This window comes from Rhinopithecus bieti, unplaced genomic scaffold, assembly GCF_001698545.2.
Source record: "Rhinopithecus bieti isolate Rb0 unplaced genomic scaffold, ASM169854v2 scaffold_32096, whole genome shotgun sequence".
Taxonomy (NCBI): domain Eukaryota; kingdom Metazoa; phylum Chordata; class Mammalia; order Primates; family Cercopithecidae; genus Rhinopithecus; species Rhinopithecus bieti.
In genome coordinates this window covers 641,479-655,970 of record NW_016813886.1, presented here as the reverse complement: position 1 = coordinate 655,970, position 14,492 = coordinate 641,479, and the positions used below count along the sequence as shown (strand labels likewise).

Sequence of the window (14,492 nt, the reverse complement as noted above, 5' to 3'; positions counted from 1 at the left end):
GGTGTGCCCGCGGCGCAGGAGGCGGTGGAGCGCAGAGCGGGCGAGCGCGGTGAGTACCTGGCCCGGCCTCGCCTGCCCGCCCGCGACTCCCGCCGGCTCGAGCCTAGGCGGTGCGGGCGCCCGGGCTGCGGGCTCCTGTCTGGTCGGGTGGGGTCGCCTCGCGGACGGGTCCTGCGGGGGGGCCCTGTCCCTCAGGGATGAGCCTGCCGGAGTAGGCTCCGGTTTTGGGGAGAGCGCAGCCGGAGACGGTTGGTTCGCGTGTCAGTGTTGGTCTTTTTTTTTTTTTTTTTTTTTTACCAACTCATCACCATCTCTGCTCCTCTCAGTGGATAAACTTTAGTCAGCGGTGACCTCGTCATCGCGTTAAAATAGTTCTGCCCGCAGCCCCTCTTTATCTGTAGATGGTAGAGCGAGGGCCGGTAAAGATGCTCGGTCGTGGAGGGCTCAGTGGGGTGGAGGAGACGGGAAACCTCTGGTGTTGTCGGAGAATGCACCTTAAAAATGACCCTACCCTTGAGCAGCGCAGGAAGCACGACAGTGATACTTCTGTTTGTGATGATGGTATTGGCGGTATGATAGTTTGATTATACATCTGAAGCTTTTCTTCCTGAGCCCTTGGCTTGTTAAACTTGGAGACATTTTCTAGCGTGCTTTTGAGATAGATGTGGGATGTCGTGACGTTTCACCGTCATTCAAGGCTCGCAGGAGCAGGGCCGTCATGTCTGGTAATTAATGTTGTTTTTTGAATGTTGTATTAAAATAGTATTTTCGATCTTGGAAGTAAAAAGCCGAGTATTTTAGGACTGAGTGTTAGCGTTCATTTTGTACTATTATTCTTGTACCATTTGTTTAAAGTTGTCCTGTAACTAAAAGAATGAAAAAAGATGTTGGATTTCCAGTATTTGTGGCTCAGAGGATTTTGGCCTAACTAAGCACAGTTCCAGCCAGTTTAGAAGCTGCATTTTTCTCTTTGTTTTTGTTGAGGTATACAATACATATGAAATCAGTAAGAGCACGAATCTTAATTGTACAGCTCAATGAATTTTTACTTACTTATTACCCTGTGGAACCACTAGATATATCAAATTATAACCGTAGAACATTTCCATCATCCTGTTTGCCTGTGCTTCTTCCAAGTCAGTTATATCCTTGTTTTCCCATCTGTATTCTAACTTCTCTTGTTAGCTTTTAGTTTTCTCTGTTTTGAGCTTCATGTTAATGGATTGCATAGTATTCTCGGCATATTGTTTATGAGACACACCCATGCTATTTCATGGTGTTATATTATTATTGTGTAATAGTTCATTGAATAATATGTGACTACTCTTTAGTTGATGGACATTTTTGTTCCCAATTTTTGTATGTGATGTATTTTGGATATTAAGAATACTGTGGGCCCGGCATGGTGGCTGAGGCCTGTTATCCCAGCGCTTGCAGAGGCCAAGCGGGTGGATCACTTGGTCAGGAGTTCGAGATCAGCCTGGCAAATATGGTGAAACCCCATCTCTACTAAAAATACGAAAATTAGCCAGGCTTGGTGGTGGATGCCTGTAAGCCCAGCTACTGGGGAGGCTGAGGCAGGAGGTGGAGGTTACAGTGAGCCAAGATCGTGCCTCTACACTCCAGCCTGGGCGACAGAGCCTGACTCAGTCTCAAAAAGAAAAAAAAAAAGAATACTGTGGACATCCTTGTAAATTAAATGTCTTGGTGAGCATCTGTATGCATTTCTGTCAGCTGTAGAATGACTGAGTCATGACATAGGCAGAAAATTACCAACATGGAGTCATTACCAACCATACCATCACGAACCAAAGGCAGAAAATTTAACCAACATGGAGTCATCTTTTTTTTAATGTAATAGAATTAGTTATTTTAACTAATATAACATTCAAGATTGGTTTAAAAAAAAGCATAACTATTAAGAGTTCAAGATGTAAGTGATTCATTCATTACCATGTTATTATTTACCCGTTGGATTGCACATTTATGACCGTCTTCTGTCGGACTGTCATTGTTTGTTTAACTGTTAGACAAGTCTGTTAGAGCTGGTGAGGATCTGACTCTGAAGTTTAGCATAACGTTTACGTAAGAAAGAACTGTGTTACTCAAGTTAGTGGTTTTTTAGAGGAAATGAAATACCAAAAGGATATGACTGAAAGTGGATTGAAGAAGCGTGGGACTGCAAGTCAAAGAACTTAACATTGTTATTGTCATGCTACACAAGCACTAGGTATAAGTGTAAAATTGAATTATAAGGCTAGTTGCAAATGTGAATTTACAGCAGGAGTACAGTGATTTTCATATGGACTGAGATATTTACTAGCATATTTATAATGTGAACACACAACAAAAATCACTAAAAATTTGTGGGAAATCAGTAGCATCTAAGAGAAGCTTCAGACCAAACAAATACAAGAACTAGGCACTGAAGCAGTGGAGCTAATGTAAGACAAAAGAAAACTTTAAAATAAGTGTTAGTATCTTCAAATTTGTTAAGGTATTATGCCTACTGAACACATACAGGGTGACATGAAAAAAAGCAATCAATGCTTGAATATTTAAACATGGAAAGTAGGAAAGAGCCAGGTGTGGTGGCTCATGCCTGTAATTCCAACACTTTAGAAGGCCGAGGCAGGAGGATTGCTGGATCCCAGGAGTTTGAGACCAGCCTAGGCAACATAGTGAGATCCTGTCTCTACAAATAATTTTTTTTTTTTTTTTTTTGAGACAGAGTCTGGCTCTGTTGCCCAGGCTGGAGTTCAGTGGCATGATCTCGGCTCACTGCAAGCTCCGCTTCCCAGGTTCACGCTATTCTCCTGCCTCAGTCTCCTGAGTAGCTGGAACTACAGGCGCCCGCCACCACGCCCGGCTAATTTTTGTGTTTTTAGTAGAGATGCGGTTTCACTGTGTTAGCCAGGATGGTCTCAATCTCCTGACCTCATGATCTACCCACCTCGGCCTCCCAAAGTGCTGGGATTACAGGCGTGAGCCACCACACCTGGCTACAAATAATTTTTAAAATTAGCAGTATGGTAGTGCACACCTGTCATCCCAGCTGTTCAGGCAGTGGAGGCTGCCACTGCACTTCAGCCTGACAGTGAAACTGTCTCAAAAAAAAAGGTAAGAAAGAAAGAAAAAGAAAGTGGGAAAGACTAGCCATGACATGCAAAGTAGATCTAGAAGAGCCAATATACATCTAATAGGAGTTCCAGGAGGCGTTAGAAATCGGAAAAGAAGAAATAACCACAGAGATAACAGAGATCCTGAAGGTAGGAGTGTCCAGGCAGAGTCTTGGGCAGCCTGAGCCAGGGAGAAATAAGTATCAGGACAAAGGACTGGCAAATATAGATCAACCCTTCCCTCTCTGGTCTTCTTCATCTGTACAGTGGGGATGATCAAAAAGTATGCATTTTTCTGAGAGCTTATGGAAGGATGTGTTAGATTTGCTGACTGTTCCCCACTCTTCTTCCCTACCAGCTCACAGCAGGGATTGGGGTTGTGTGTCCTTATATGATGTTTAACCTTTTTATCACATGTATTTATTTTGTGAAATTTTTAAAGTGTAACAATTTTTTAGAAGTTAAAGCAGGGATTGCCAGTATGGCTGGCTACCTATTTTAGTATAGCCTGTGATCTAAGACTGGTTTTACACTTTTTATTTTTTTTATTTTGTATTTATTTATTCATTTATTTTTGAGACAAAGTCTTGCTCTGTCGCCCAGGCTGGAGTGCAGTGGCGTGATCTCAGCTTCCTGCAACCTCTGTTTCCTGGGTTCAAGTGATTCTCCTGCCTCAGCCTCCTGAGTAGCTGGGTTTACAGATGCACTCCACCATGCCCGGCTAATTTTTGTATTTTTAGTAGAGACAGGGTTTCATCATGTTCCTCGGGCTGGTCTTGAACTCCTGACCTCGTGATCCGCCTGCCTTAGCCTCCCAAAGTGCTGGGATTACACGCGTGAGCCACCATGCCCAAGCCCTAAGCACTTTTTAATGCTTTGGGGAGAAAAAGAAAATAATGCTTCATGACCCATGAAAATTATATGAAGTTCAAATTTCAGTGTCCCTTGGAACACAACTATACTCATTCACTTACATATCATCTGTGACTGCTTTTGTGCCACAAAAGCAGAATCAACTGGTTGTGACATTTACTGTCTGACCTAAAATATTTGCTGATTCCTGGTTTAGAGGTCAGAAATGGACTTATGCATATATAGGAATTTTGCTAATGATAAAGGTGGCATTTCAAACTAGTGACAAGAGCATGGATTACATGATAAATGGCAAGAATTAGCTATCTATTTGAGGGAAAATTTACTTTTATTAGGATTACTTCGAGTAGGGAAGCTAAAATCAAGAAGTAGGAAAAGATTGATAGATTTGAGTCTATTACCACTACCACCACCAACAACAAAACTTTGCTTAATAGGAAATAATACCTAACACTTACTGAGCACTTATGCTTGTCATGTTTTACTTGAATAAGTGTTATAATTATACTCTAAGGTAGGTTCTGTAATTATTCCCACTTAACAGAGGAGGAAACTGAAGTTTACATATATTATGGAATTTGTCTGTAATGAACAGTAGGAAACCATGATGCAGATCTTTGAATTCAGGCCATCTGGCTCCCAAGCCTATTGTAGACAAGACAAACTGAGAAAAAATATTTGCAACATGTTAACACCATTTTGTAGGTATTATCTACATCAGCACATAAAGATGTATCTAATTCCTTTAAAATATTCTGTTGTATAAATGTCTTCAGTTAATTTAACCTTTCCTCTATTGATGAACTTTAAGTTGCTTCTGTTTTTATTTTGCTCTTACATATAACACTGATAAACATCCTATGTATGTGACCTTATATAGTAGTATGGATACTTCTGTACTATAGAATCAGGAAAGTGGAATTGTGAATTGCTGGATTAAATGGCCTGTGCATTTAAATCAAGTTTTCTCTACAAAAATTGTGTGTGTGTTGGCGGGGGGGGGTTAACTAAAGGAATCATAATATCTTGGAAGGGACATTGACTGTTCAGGCAAAACTGCCTCATTTTTTAGAGGAAGCCCCGAGAGGTAAAGTGTTATGCCTAAGGTTACATAGCTATTAAGTAGCTGTTAACACTTGACTCTTTAAGTTGTTTTTACTGTGCCACAGTTTGGCACCTTTTTCTCCTTTGTCTTGCTGAAATCCAGGTGCCATGAGTATAGTTTTCTCCAGAAACACGCTGTCAAAAGGATCGATTTGATATTACTTCTCCTTGGTACTCAGCACAGTGCCTGACACACAGTAGGTAATCAAGTATTTGTTGAATAAGTGCTGCTTTCAGATGATCAGTACTTACAGATCACTTATTCAGTAACATATTGACAACCCATGCATCACTGTAATACTCATCAAGTAATCAAGAACTTACCAAGAAATAAAACATTCTAATCTCCTGCTTCCTAGATATTTACATTTCGTAATGGTTTAGTTTTCTGACTGGTTTATGTTTTCCAAATAATTGTGTGACTTTGTTTTTGCTTTGTAAAAAATGAACTCAAAATTATAAATTTAGTTTTTGAAAACTTTAATGAGAAATTGTTCTTTGCAGAAAATTTGGGAAGATTATACAGAATATGTTTTATAATAGACTCAAATGGATTGTATCCTTCAGAGGGCAGTAGATTAGTCTTGCAGGTTAGCTTGACATACTGCAATGTACATGTCCTGGAAAAGACGTGTAACATTTGTGTTCGTAGTAACAAAAATTGTGTATAATGAAGATTGAGTAGAAACTCCTTAAGGGTCATATTATTATGTAAGGGACTAGTGCTGTAGAATTAACTATCTTTAACACTTCTCTTGTCTCCAAGTCACAAGGCAAAGAGAAAAGATATGGTAAGACCTTTAGAGAAATATGTAGTACTCTACTTTTGGGGAGATGAGGGGCTTAGTTTTGTTTTTTAAATGCAAACTTGTAATCAATAGATCTTCATACCTCAGTAAACAAACTGGAGGATTTTTTTTTTTTTAATTTTTTTTTACAAATGCCTTTTTGGCACTACTACTAAATCTGACTTGGCTTTATTTTTTAAACAGCTTCATTGAGGTATAATTGACATAAACTACACATATTTAAAGTGTGCAATTTGATAAGTTTTAACATATGTGTACTCCTGTGAAATCATCACTACAACCAAAGTAATGAACAAATCTATTACTCCCAAAAGGTTTTCCATCCCTTTTTATAATTCCTTCTGGTACCACCTCCCACAGGAAATCATTGACTGATTTACCTTCAGTTAACCACAAATTACCTTGCATTTTCTAAAATTTTATATAAATAGAATCATATAGTAAGTACTTCTGTTGCCTGGCTCCTATTACTCAGAGTAATTGTTGATATTTATGCATGGTGAAGCATGTGTCAGAGTTTATTCCTTTTTATTGCTAAGCAGTGTTCCATTGTGTGTCTGTTTTACATTTTGTCCATTTACCTGTTGATGGACACTGGATTGTTTCTGCTTTTGGGCTCTACACATATAAGTTGCTATGAACATTTGTGTACAGGTTTTGGTATGTTTAAAATATAAACTGAGGCAGAATAAAATTTTAAAGAGTTTTATCTGAGCAAACAGCAATTCATGAATCAGGCAACAACAAATCAAAAGTGATTTGGGACTTCACCGAAGGAATGTGAGCGGAAGACTTCCATAGGATGAACAAGGAAGCAAGGCAAAGACAATATTTGATTAAAAGGAAGCAAGGCAAAGACAATATTTGATTAATTGCATTTATATAGTTGCCTTGTTTAGTCCATCCTATTGTAAAGGCCCTAGTTATATAAGTTAGTTGATGGCTTCTAATTGGCATAACATAAGTTTGTTGGTTTCTTTTCTTTTTTTTTTTTTTTTTTTTAAGAGACAGGGCTAGAGTGCTTTGGTGTGATCATAGCTCACTGCAGCTTTGAAATCCTGGGCTCAAGTGATCCTCCCACCTCAGCCTCAAGTAACCAGGACAACAGGAACTACAGACATGCACTGCCACGCCTGGCTAATTTTTAAAATTTCTTATAGAAGCAAGGTCTCGCTAGCTATATTGCCGAGGATGATCTCAAATTCTGGTCTCAAGTGATCCTCCTGTTTCAGCCTCCCAAGGTGCTTACAGGCATGAGCCACCATGCCCAACCTAATGTTTCTTTAATATGGGCACAGCAAAAAATAACCAAAGTTTACATTTGCAAACAGCCCAAATTAAGTTTTGCTTCTATTGCTTATATTTGCAAGGTCAGGGTTGTTTTAATGGCTTAACTGGCTTTGTCTGTTCAGGAGATTTACAGACCTAGTCTCCATCTTATTTTAATAGTATAAATATGTGCTTTCATTTATTTTGGGTAAATATCTAGGAATGGAATGGCTGGATCATATGAGTAGGCTTATTAACTTATTAAGAAACTTGGCCTGGACTACATAGCAAGACTCTCTCTCTAAAAAAAAAATTTTTTTTAATTAGCAACGTGTTTTAGGGTTCTCTAGAGGGACAGAACTAAGAGGATATATGTATATATGAAAGGGAGTTTATTAAGGAGAATTGACTCATTCCATCACAAGGTGAAGTCCCATGATAGGCCATCTACAAGTTGAGGAGCAAAGAAGCCAGTGGTGGATCAGTCTGAGTCCCAGAAGTAGGGAATCTAACAGTGCAGCCTTCAGTCTGTGCAGCCAAAGGCCCAAGAGCCCCTGGAAAACCACTGGTGTAAGTCCAAGAGTCCGAAAGCTGAAGAACTTGGAGTCTGATGTGCCAGGGCAGGAAGCATCCAGCATGGGAGAAAGATGAAGTCTGTAAGACTCAGCAAGTCAGCTCTTCCATCTTCTGCCTGCTTTATTCTACCCCCACTGGCAGGTGATTAGATGGTGCCCACCCAGATTGAGTGTGGGTCTACCCCTCCCAGTCCACTGACTCAAATGTTAATTTCCTTTGGCAACACCCTCAGAGACACACCCATGAACAATACTTTGTATCCTTCAGTCCAGTCAAGTTGACACTCAATATTAGCCATCACACCAGATGTAGTGGCTCCCACCTGTAATCCCAGATACTCGGGAGGCTGAGGCAGGAGGATCACTTGAGCCCAGGAGTTAGGCTGCATTGAGTTATAATATGATAGAGGCACTGCACTACAGCTCTGGTAACAGAGCAAGGTCCTGTCTTTTTTTTTTTTTTTAATAAGAAAGAAAATAATCTAACTTGTTAAGTTCATAACTTATTAACAAAACTATTTTATATTCCCATCAGCAGTGTATGAAAGTTCTAGTCCTTCCACGTTAACAACACTTGGTATAGTCATTCTTTTTAATGTTAGCTATTCTGTTTTTAGCCCTTGTGTGTAGTGGTGTCTCATTATGATTTGATTTGCATTTCCCTAGTGACTAACAATGTTGAGCATCTTTTTCAAGTGTTTATTTGAAGTGTTCAGGCCTTTTCCCACATTTTAATTGAGTTTGGTTTATTATTTCATTTTGATCATTTTAAAATATATTCTTGGTACAAGTCCTTTACAAGATGCATGCTTTGCCCATATTTTCTCCAGGTCTATGACTTGTCTTTTCATTCTCTTAACAGTGTCTTTGAAAGAGCACAGATTACTAATTTTGATGAAATTCAGTTTATCATTTATGCTGTTAAATATCATATCTAAGAAATATTTGCCTAACTCAGAGTGACAAAGATTTTATCCTATGTTTGCTTTTAGTTTTATAGTTTTAGGTTTTCCATTTAGGTCTAAGATTCACTTTGAATTACATGCTAGTGAATGTGGAGTGGTATCTAATTGTGCTTTTAATTTGCATTTCCTTTTTGGCTAATGGTGTTGAGCATCTTTCATGTACTCATATAGGCTGTTTATTTATCTTTACAGAAATGTCTGTTCAGATCTTTTGCTTGTCAAGTTATCTTTTGTTTTCGTTTTAAAGTAAGACAGACAAATGATTTACAAATGTCCTCTAAGTCTGTGTGTTATTTCTTCACTTTGTTGATGATGTCCTTTGCAACACAAGTTTTTTTATTTTGATGAAGTCCAATTAATATTTGTTTTGACTTTGGTTTCGTATGTAAGAAGCTGTTGCCTGATCCAAGGTCACAAATATTTACACATAGGTTTTATTCTAAGAGTTTTATAACTTTGACTCTTACATTCAGATCTTTGACCCATTTTGAGATAATTTTTGAATGTGGTGTGAAGTAGGAGTCTAGTTTCATTCTTTTGCCTGTAAATACCCAGTTGTCCCAGTACTATTTATTGAAAAAACTATTCTTTCACCCATTGAACTGTCTTGCCACTCTTGTTGAAAATCAACTAACCATAAATGTGATGATTTATTTTTGGGCTTTAAGTTCCATTCCATTGACTATATGTCTATTTTATGCCATACCACATTGTCTTAATTACCTGTGGCTCTGTAGTAATTTTTGGAATTGGGAGGTGTTTTCCTCCAATTTCATTTTTCTTGTTCAATATTGTTTGGGTTATTCTGGGTTTCTTGAATTTGTATAAATGTTAAGATCAGCTTGCCAATTTCTGCAAGAAGTCCACTGGGATTCTTGAAGAGGATTGTGTTTAATCTGTATATTAATTGGGGAACGTTACCCTTTTAGCAATATTAAGCCTTCCAATCATGAGTGTGGTGTCTTTCTGTTTATTTAAATCTTAAATGTCTTCCAACAACGTTTTGTAGTTTCTATGGATACAAGTCTTACAGTTCTTTTGTTAAAATTATTACTCTTTTATTCTTTTCAATGCCATATTGTATACAGAATTGTTTTTGTTAATTTCTTTTACAGATTGCTTATTGCTAATATGTAGAAATACAATTGATTTTTGTAGAGTGATATTGTATCCTACAACCTGGCTGAACTCATTTATTAGTTATAATAGATTTTTAGTGAATTCCTTAGGATTTTGTGCATACAGATCATATCATCTGCAGATAAGGATAGTTTTACTTCTTCCTTTCCAATCTGGATGCCTTTTATTTCATTTTCTTGCCTACTTGCTTTGGCTAGAACAATGTAAATAGAAGTGACAAGAGCAGACATGCTTGTCTTATTCCTGATCTTGGGGAAAGGCATGCAGTCTTTCATCATTAAATACAATGTTAGCTATGGGGTTTTTGTAGGACCCTTTTCTTATATTAAGGTCTCTTCTAGTTTATTGAATGGTGTTTGGTTTGGTTTGGTTTGGTTTTTTGAGATGGCGTCTCGCTGTGTTGCCCAGGCTGGAGTACAGTGGCGCAATCTCGGCTCACTGCAACCTCTGCCTCCCAGGTTCATGTGATTCTCCTGACTCAGCCTCCTGAGTAGCTGGGACTACAGGTGCATGCCACCACCACACCCGGCTAATTTTTTTGTATTTTTAGTAGAGGCAGGGTTTCATTGTGCTAGCCAGAATGGTCTTTATCTCTTGACCTCATGATCCGCCCACCTCGGCCTTCCAAAGTGCTGGAATTACAGGTGTGAGCCACTGCACCCAGCCCCTATTGAATGCTTTTTATTAGGAAATGGTGTTTTTGTCCAATGCTTTTTCCATGTCTGTTGAGATGATCAAGTGAATTTTGTCTTCTGTTGATATGGTATATTGTATTAATTGATTTTCAGATGTTAAACCAACCTTGCAGTCCTGGGACAAATCTTAGTCATGATGTATGATTCCTTTTATATATTGCTGGGTTCGTTTTGCTAGTATTTTGTTGAGGATTTTTGTATTTATATTCATATAGGATATTGGCCTATGGTTTTCTTTTAATGTCTTTGGATTTGGTAGTAGGATGATACTGACCTTATAGAATGCTTCCTCCTCCTCTGTTTTTTGGAAGAGTCTGTGAAGATAATTCTTATTTAATAATAATAATTCTTATTTAAATGTTTACTAGGCTGGGCGTGGTGGCTCACGCCTGTGATCCCAGCACTTTGGGAGGCTGAGGCGGGTGGATCCCCTGAGGTGAGGAGTTCGAGACCAGCCTGACCAACATGGAGAAACCCCATCTCTATTAAAAATACAGAATTAGCCAGGCATGGTGGCGCATGCCTATAAGCCCAGCTACTTGGGAGGCTAAGGCAGGAGAATCCCTTGAACCTGGGAGGCAGAGATTGCGGTGAGCTGAGATTGCGCCATTGCACTCCAGCCTGGGCAACAAAAGCACAACTCCGTCTCAAAAAAATAAGAATAATAATAAATAAATGTTTGGTAGATTCCACCAGTGAAGCCTCTGAGCCTGGACTTTTCATTGTGAGTAGTTTTTTTTTTATTATTATTAATTCAATCTTTTGTCATGTAAGTCTATTCATATCCGGTATTTCTTCTTAAATCAGTTTTGTTTCTATCTTTCTAGGATTTTTGTCTATTTTATTCAGTTATCTTTTGAAGAGATTTAGATAATAATGAGCAAAAATCTTATGTTACCAATGTAGTTTAACATTAATGATGTTTTCCATTGCTTTGTATAAATCCATATTCCCTTCTGGTATTATGTTCCTGTGCCTAAAAGACTTACAGTACAGGTGTGATGGTGATGAATTCCTTTAGCTTTTTATGTAGGGAAAGTATTTTGCCTTTTCAAAGATAATTTTCTGGGTATAGAATTGTAGGCTGGTATATTTTTCTTTTCAGTTCTTTAAAGATAATTGTTCCACTGTCTAATTACTTGCAGCTTTCAAGGAGTAATCTGTCATTATCTTTTGTTCCTTGTATGTGATGTGCATTTTTCATGTGGCCAGTTTAAAGATTTTTCTCTTTACATTGGATTTGAGCAATTTGATTATCATGTGCCTTGCTACAATTTTCTTTATGGCTATTTGGGATTGGTTGAGTTTCTTATGTGTGTTTATAGTTTCCATCAAATTTGGGAAATTTTCAGCCTTGTTTATTTATTTCTCCTGACTCCTTCCCCCTTCTTTGGGGACTCCAATTACATGTATATTAGGCTGTTTGAAGTTGTCACAGAGCTTATCAATGCTCTGTTTAAATTTTTCATTCTTTTTTCTTTCTGTATTTTGCATAGTTTCTGTTGCTATATCTTTAGTTTACTAATATTTTCTTCTAAAATATCTAATCTGCCACTAATCCCATTCAGTGTATTTTTCATCTCAGACACTGAAATTTTCATCTCTTGAAGTTTAACTTGGATCTCTTTTATGTCATTCATACCTCTACTTAAATTTTTGAACATAAACATCATTTTAAAATACAGTTATGATAGCTGTTTTGGTGTGCTTTTCTGCAGACTCCCACATCTGTCAGTTCTAATCATTGGTCAGTTTTAATCATCGATTTTTCTCATTATGGATCATATTTTTTTGTGCGTGGTAATTTTTGTTGAGATGCCGGATACTGTGAATTTTATTTTGTTGAGTACTGGATATTTCTATATTCTTATTAATATTCTTAAGGCTTGTTGTGCTGTTACTTGGAAATAATGTGATCCTTTCAAGTCTTGCTTTTAAGATGTATTGGCAGGATTAGTGCCATGTTTAGTCTGGAGCTAATTATTTCCCACTACTGAGACAAGACTTTCTTGAGTGCTAGTCTACCCAGTGCCCTGGGAATTTTGAGGTTTTCCAGTCTGTCTGGTGGGAACATGCACTAATCCTGGCCCTGTATGAATGCTGGGTTCTGTGTCCTCTAATTTTGTGTGTGGTCCTTTTCTTAGCCCGTTAGTTGCCTCATAAGCCTTCACTGATCAGTGCTCTGCCAAATACCCATGGGATATCCTATTCAGATTTCTGGAGTTTTCTCTCTCTGCAGCTGTATCCACTCTGGTACTATTTGCTTTAATCCTAGATATCTTGGTCTCCTCAGACTGTGAGCTGCATCCCATCAACTCAGGGAATCTGCTGGGCTCTGCTTAGGTTCCCCTCCTTGTGTGGCTCAGAAACTAAAGCAGTAAGCTGGCAACCACTTGTTTCTTGTTTCTCTGGGGATCACTGTCCTTTGTTACCTGATGCTAAATATCTTGAAAATCATTGTTTCATATTTTGGGTTTTTTGGCAGGAAGGGTTGTTTGTTTTTGGTTGTTTCAAGACAACCAAAGAGAGCAAATCTGAGAGTGAATCTGGCCCATTACTTCATCTTGGTTGTAAGAGGAAGTCAGTTTTTTAGTCAGTTTTAGAGAGTTAGAATTGATGGCTTGTAAGGTTTCTTTCAATCCTGAGATCTTTGGTTTCATGTTACATACGTTTAACAGCTTATTTTCCCATCTTCACGTTCGTTATCCTTTTCTCTCCTCAAAACACTTAACTATCTGCATTTGTGCTTAGAAGGCTTGTTGGGATTAACTCTGGGCTGTGAATGAACCGTATTCATGATCCAAACACATTTCATAGAATGATGACAATCAAGATGTAACAACAGAAAAATGTTTCCTATAATATTCTTAACATAATTTATATGATAGAACAGTTATAATGTAATCTTCTAGATTATGGCCATAGAGTTCCTTTCAGGAACTAGGCAAATAAAATTTTAATTGAAATCTTTCATTTTTAATAACCACAGAATTATGCAACTAACATTTACATTCTGAAGTAATTACAGTATCCTTTCATTTTATCGGAAAATATTCAACTGTAATATTAAGTAGGATATCTCAAAACCTGTATTTCCCTTAAAGGGAAGAGGAAGAAAGATGACCTTAGCGTTAACACTGCCACTGATATTTTCCATTCTATTTTATTGAAAAGTAAACCTTCAGTAGTGACCCATTGTGTGAGTTATAGCTCATTGTCTAAAATACATTGTGTATATAAAGAAAACATATGAGGTACCATATTAATAAAAGATAGTGGTAGTTCTGTTCTAGTTTCACTTCAGTTTTGAGTATAGTATGCTTAAGTATGTGTATCTTTATTAATTAAAGTATGTATATCTTTATTATACAACATTATGTCTCCACATTTTCAGTTCTTTTTCCTAATAAATGGACTAGTAATAATAGTTAAAACAGATACTGCTAGGTTTTGAAATTCAAGTGTTTTCTTATGCTAGGGATTATGGTTTTGAGGTATGGTTAAGTCCTGGAAATAATATTAGTTTCGTGTTCTTATTTTTTAATTAGATAGTATTTCTTAAAGCCAACTATTTTTTTCTGTTTTTCTCTACATCACTCAAACAAGATTTATAATCAGTAAGAGAGATGCTGTCATAGTAAAAGACTCCATTTGGCCGGGCGCTGTGGCTCATGCCTGTAATCCCAGCACTTTGGGAGGCCGAGGTAGGCGGATCACGAGGTCACGAGATCGAGACCACGGTGAAACCCTGTCTCTACTAAAAATACAAAAATTAGGCGGGCGTGGTGGCGGGCACCTGTAGTCCCAGCTATTCGGGAGGCTGAGGCAGGAGAATGGCACGAACCCGGGAGGTGGAGCTTGCAGTGAGCTGAGATCGCGCCACTGCTTTCCAGCCTGGACGACAGAGCCAGACTCCGTCTCAAAAAAAAAAAAAAAAAAAAAA

General features: G+C 38.0%; 1 protein-coding gene across 9 annotated transcripts in view; it reads left to right on the top strand.

Moving 5' to 3' along the window:
• CSGALNACT2 (chondroitin sulfate N-acetylgalactosaminyltransferase 2) overlaps positions 1–14,492 on the top strand; it is a 45,635-nt gene continuing 31,143 nt past the window's right edge. For all 9 annotated transcript variants that reach the window (XR_001880859.1, XM_017849025.1, XM_017849021.1 and 6 more), the window contains exon 1: positions 1–49. The gene's annotated coding sequence lies outside the window, so the exon portion shown is untranslated. The remainder of the gene's footprint in view (positions 50–14,492) is intronic.